Here is a 6,000-nt window from a genome sequence, read left to right on the forward strand (position 1 = left end):
AATAGAACCTAGATAACCACTAGATATTAGAGATTCCAAGTGGTCAATAGATGGATGATCTAGACGAGAATGACAAATTTGAGAGGTGACGACTCCAATAAGAGTTTGTGATGGAAGACATAGAGAAGTCAGTTCAAATAGTCACCCAGCCAACACCCTATTCCAAGGACCTTGACCGTCTATGGATCATGCACAATACAACCATGACTTGAAAATAATAAGTTAAAGCCAAGGTTACATAATTGTCCAACAAATATAAGATTTAGGGAAAGTTTTGGAACAAGAAAAGTATCAAGTAAAGATAATATAGAGGTTTGAACAATGCCTATACTGTGAACATGTAATGTAGTATTATCAGCGGTGTGAACAATATGTGGAACAGATGACTTTCTAGAGGATGCAAAAACAGAGGATTTAGAAGTCATATGTTGTAATAACTAGAATCAAAGAATCATGAAGTAGAAGTACCTAAAGTAATAGATAGGGCAAGGGAAGATACAGTATCATTATCTAGTTGGAGATATTGGAGAAGTGACTGAAAGTCTTTGAAGGAGAATTTTGGCGAGGTACTCTCATTAGACCATCTATGGTAGAAACAAAAGAAGAAGCAAAGTGAGCAACTTTTGATGATTGACCTTGTGCAACATTTTTATAGATAAGTTTTCTGCATTTAGAAATATGATGTCCAGGCTTTTTATAATAATTGTAGAAACCTCTATATGACTTTTTGATAGATCACTGAGATGTTTGAACAACCAAGATAGTATCAATTGAAGATACATACTTTTCTATGTGTAGAGCATATAAACGAGTCTCTTCGGTGATTAACTCCTTAATCATATTGTCAAGATTTGGCAAGGATCCTTGATGAAAAAGAGAACTTCTAATAGACTCAAAATCATCTCGAAGAATCATCAACAAGTGTCAGATGTTGACGATCGCGGAGATTGGCATAGATGGTAGCTGCGTCAGTACTTGGTCATACAGGATCACCAAGTACAATATGATCCCAGATTTCTTGTAATTTTGAGAGATAGCTATCAATTGTTTGTTCTGGTTGAATGACGAATAAGGTAAGGCCCTGAAGTTGCGGACGAAGCCAAGAAGGCTGACTAATGTGGCGGTCAAAGTCAAGGAGTGGTAAACACTCAGGGCTAACATGTCCAGTCGAGCACTCCAGCCGATTGGATCTTTTATCCAATTGGATACCGAGTTCTCCTAGCTTAATGGAGTACTAAGTCCTCTCATCTTGAGTGGAGCTTCTAGACATACAGACTAGCTGGACCCTTGTCCGATCAGATGCCGAGTCCCCGAGTTGGTCAACCTTCCACAGTCGACTTAACCTATCTAATAACAATATTCGATCGGACAATAGAGGGGACTCGACAAGTTCACTGATAATGTATGGTCTGTCATCCCAAAAGCCCAATATCCCTCTTTGATGTCTTATGTAATCGTTGTCAAAGAATCAAGGGATTATTCTCTATGTAGTCTGTATGGTGAAAGTTTCTACCCCGCAGGCGCAGAGGTGGTGGGCTCAATTTAGGAAAGACTGTAAAGTGCTAGAATAGTTAGTCCTATTTTAGAAATATATTGATATTCATGCAGAGAGAAAATAACACTATATAAGGGGTTTCCACCCATAGGCACATGTAAGCTTCGATTTCAGAATTCACTATTCCTCACCACCATTCTTCATTCTTTTCTTCATCTTCCTATCTAACTTGATCGTTGGAACGCCAACGCTGGGGACCCCTCTTTGGCCTGGTCACTGATGTTTTGTCCTTCTAGCTCTTCTCTTTGACATGTAGGATTGATCGTGACACCAGGTTCTTCTTGCTCGGAGTCTTCTCGCTGTCAACCTCGAAGGCGCCTAGCCAGCATGTCATTTTCCCCAATTTCAAATAGGATTAAATTTGGTGCCGTCTGTGGGAAGTTCTCCTAATCCTGAAATGCAAAGATGGAATAAGCTGGAAGGTTCACAATAGTTACCTTATCACAAGAGGACTTAGATTTACCTATAGTTGCCAAAGCACATAAGTTGACACAACAACAGCAAGCATCTGCGTGTCCCTTATTGAACGATCCGACATTGTCAGTGAGAGACCCAGACACCAAGCGAAGGACGAGGATGAAAGGGTCGATAGGATTCCCTCTGGTCCCTCCTCCTTCGGTCAATTTTGCGCAAGCATCGGTACAGCCGATTAGTCTTCCACTCGTACCCCATCCATGCTCACCTATCACAAGGCATTATTCCACACGCCTTTTAATGATATGCATTGAGTGGAAAGACCCCAGGGATCATCTTCATGGGATGCACCTCCTCGGGATCCTTGGAAAGGGAAAGCTTCAGTTGCTAGTAACTCGCCACAGTAGCCAGGCATGCATTTCTTCATAGAGATTTTAGAAGACAAATTGCCAAACCATTTCCTATCCTTGGCGATTGGAGAAATGGAGGTACGACTAACCCGGAGTACCCACCTACTCAAGTTTAAAAATACAACCATCCTTCATCAATACACGAGTGGTGTCAAGCGTCGAGTGTTCTTAACGACGCTCTCTGCCTCCGCTCAGAGATGGTTTAATAGACTTCCGGCGAACTCCACCTACAACTTCAAGGATTTCTGAAAGGATTTTCTGTATCACTTCGCTAGTAGCCGCTGATATCACAAAATCACATTATGTTTATTCTCCTTCAAGCAAGAGCCTAAGGAGGCATTGAGGGAATACATCAAGTGGTTCAACCAAGTGGCCATAGACATCCCTTTAGCTACGCGAGAGATTTTGGTGAGTGCTTTCTCCAAAGGACTCATAGATGAGGACTTCTTTTGGTCCCTGATCAAGAAGCCCCCAAGGGACTTCAACCATCTGCTAGGAAGGGTGACCAAGTACATCAATGTAGAGGAGGCACAATTCGTTTAGAAGAAGGAGATGGTCGCGCCTTCTCCTATCTCTGCCCCAGAGCGTTGAGCCCCTCTCCCTCCTCCACCCAAAGGACCCATATCGAGTCCCTAGCCTTATCCTCTTGAACAAATGTCGAATATGGTCCAACATGTGGAGGTCGTCCGAACTTCATTTGCCGAGCCCCGTCAGTGGGTTCCCATTTTTTGTACTTATCATTGATCAAGAACCCACAATACTCAAGATTGTTATCCATATAACTAGGAGATGCGTCGGGAAGCTAATCAAGGGTTTCTACACTAACCTTCCCCTCAAGATAATAGACACTATCAACGACAGAATGGACCTCCGAGGGGAGGCTCTGCCAATGCCGATCAACCCCAACAAAGGCCCCAAACAGTCAAATAATTGGGCTCCAACCCCTATCCCTTGCTAAGTATCCACACGAGTAGACCCGACTGGAAGAGAATTGTGACAACATCGCTCAAGGGGACATAGGCATGATAGTTGGCAGCCTGACGAACAAAGATTCCAATAGAGCTAGAAAGTCACACACACGCTGACTAGAGATTCACGTCATCAACTATAACCAAGAACAAGCATAGGGGCTAGAAATCAATTTTGGCCCCAAGGACTTGGAGGGGGTGAAAGTACCCCATGATGATGCCTTGATTATGAAGGCTATTATAGCTAATTATAATACATCAAACTTTTATTGATATGGAAGTTCTGTTAATATCATCTTTAAGAAGGAGTTCGATCAGTTACAGATCAAGAGGAGTGAACTTCATTCCATGATAAGCCATTGTACAAATTCACAAGCACAAATTCACAAGCAATGAAGTACAGCCGATCGAACAAATCAAATTTGCTATCTCTCTGGGGGAGGAGCTCTTGATGAGAACTCGACGGTCAGCCTTCATAGTGGTAGATGCGCACTCAGCCTATAATGTGATTTTAGGCCAACCATCATTGAATAAGTTCTGAGTGGTAGTTTCAACCTTCTACAAAAGATCAATTTCTCGGTCGACAACCTAATGGGAGAGGTAAATGGAGACTAGTTGGTGGCACGTAAGTGCTACATAGACGTTATAAAGACAGAAGCTCGTGTAACTCTCAAGATCCAGCGAACAGAGGTCGGCGCAATACATAAGACACCCTGATTTTTATTCATGAAGAGAAAGAGGAAGTATATATACATCCAAGCCGACCGGAGCCTACCACTCAGATAACAACCAACCTGACCCCCGACGTCAAGGCAAAACTAGTCGCGTGTTTAGCACGTAATAATGATGTATTTTCTTGGATGCCACAGGAGATTACTGGCATTTCTCCAGATGTTATAGAACATGTGTTCCATGTCCTCTTGAACACTTGGCTAGTTAAGCAAAAAAAATAAGAGATTTTAGAGCTAAGCAGAATAAGATCATCCGAGAAGAGATAGACAAACTGCTCCAGACAGGGCACATCTAGGAAGTACAATTTTCAAGCTGGCTGACTAACATAGTGCTGGTATCCAAACTCGAGAACAAGTGGCATGCCTATGTGGACTTCTGGGACTTAAACAAGGTGTGTCCATAAGATTATTACCCCATGTTGCGGACTGATCAAGTGATAGATTCGACTTCCGATTGCGAGTTGATATGCATGTTGGATGCATATTAGAGCTATCACCAAGTCCCATTGGCCAAAGAGGACCAGGAGAAAGTTAGTTTCATCACTGCAGAAGGAAGCTATTATTATAATGTAATGTCATTCGAACTAAACAATGCAGGCGCTATTTACCAACGGCATATGAACAAAGTTTTTCGGAGGTGGATTGGAGGAAATATGGAGGTATATGTGAATGACATCCAGATCAAGTTCCTCTGAGTGGTTGATTTATGTACAAATTTGATGAGACATGCTGAACATTGAGGGAGTATGGACTTAAGCTCAACCATAGCAAGTGCTTGTTTGAAGCTAAGAGCATATGTTTCCTTGGTTACATAGTGACCGAATGGGAGATTGAGGCTAACCCCAGCAAAGTGCAGGTTCTATGAGACATAGCTCCCCCACACAACCTGAAGGAGGCATAATGACTGACCGGACGAATCACGGCGTTGTCCTGGTTCATTTCAAGATCATCTGATCAGAGCTTACCATTTTTCAAGATACTCTATCGAGCCACCAAGTTCCAATTGGATGCCAAGTGTGATAAAGAGCTGGAGGAGCTTAAGGATTACTTGTCCACCTTGCTTATACTCACTAAACCAATAGTTGACGGGACATTGTGAGCGTACATGTCCACCACTGAAAATGTTGTAGGGTCAATTTTAGTGCGGCGCAATGAATAACAACCAATGTACTTCTTAGGTTATTTATTTAAAGATGTTGAACGACGCTACACTACTCTTGAAAAATTAGCATATGGGCTAGTCTTAGCCACCAGGAGGTTATGCCCCTATTTCCTTTCATGTCCTATTAAAGTATTAACTAACAGCACCCTAGGCCGAGTGCTCATCAACCCAGAAGCTTTAAGAAGATTAATCAAATGGGCTATGGAGTTAAGTGAATACGACATACAATATTAACCCTAAGTAGTCATCAAAACTCAAACCTTGGCGGATTTCGTGACTGATACAAAGCTAGGAACCAAAAGAAATTTGGAGGATCTATGTGGATGGGTTATCTACTCGGTAAGGCAGTGAGATCAAAATTCTCATGATATCATTCTGGGAAGATAGAATGCAGATATCTATGCGATTGGATTATCGAGCCACAAATAATAAGATGGAGTATGAAGTATTGATAGCTGGACTACAAGCCACGAAGCATGTGGGTGCTGCCCGAGTCCTAATCTACTCGAATTCTCAGTTGGCGCCTCAACAGTTGGCAAGTAGCTTTGAGATCAATAGTGAGCGGCTAAGGATGCATGCAGAGGCCTTTGAGAAATTTAAACTAGGATTTTAGAAAGTGATTTTACATTAGATCCCCCAAGCCAAAAACCAAAAGACAAATGAGTTGACCAAGTTAGCTAGCTCTTTAATCCCTTGGATACTGGATATGCCTATGGAGCAAACATTAAGAAATGCAGCGATGTAATTTATCAAAGATGTG

Source organism: Zingiber officinale, chromosome 11A (genome assembly GCF_018446385.1).
Source record: "Zingiber officinale cultivar Zhangliang chromosome 11A, Zo_v1.1, whole genome shotgun sequence".
Lineage (NCBI taxonomy): Eukaryota > Viridiplantae > Streptophyta > Magnoliopsida > Zingiberales > Zingiberaceae > Zingiber > Zingiber officinale.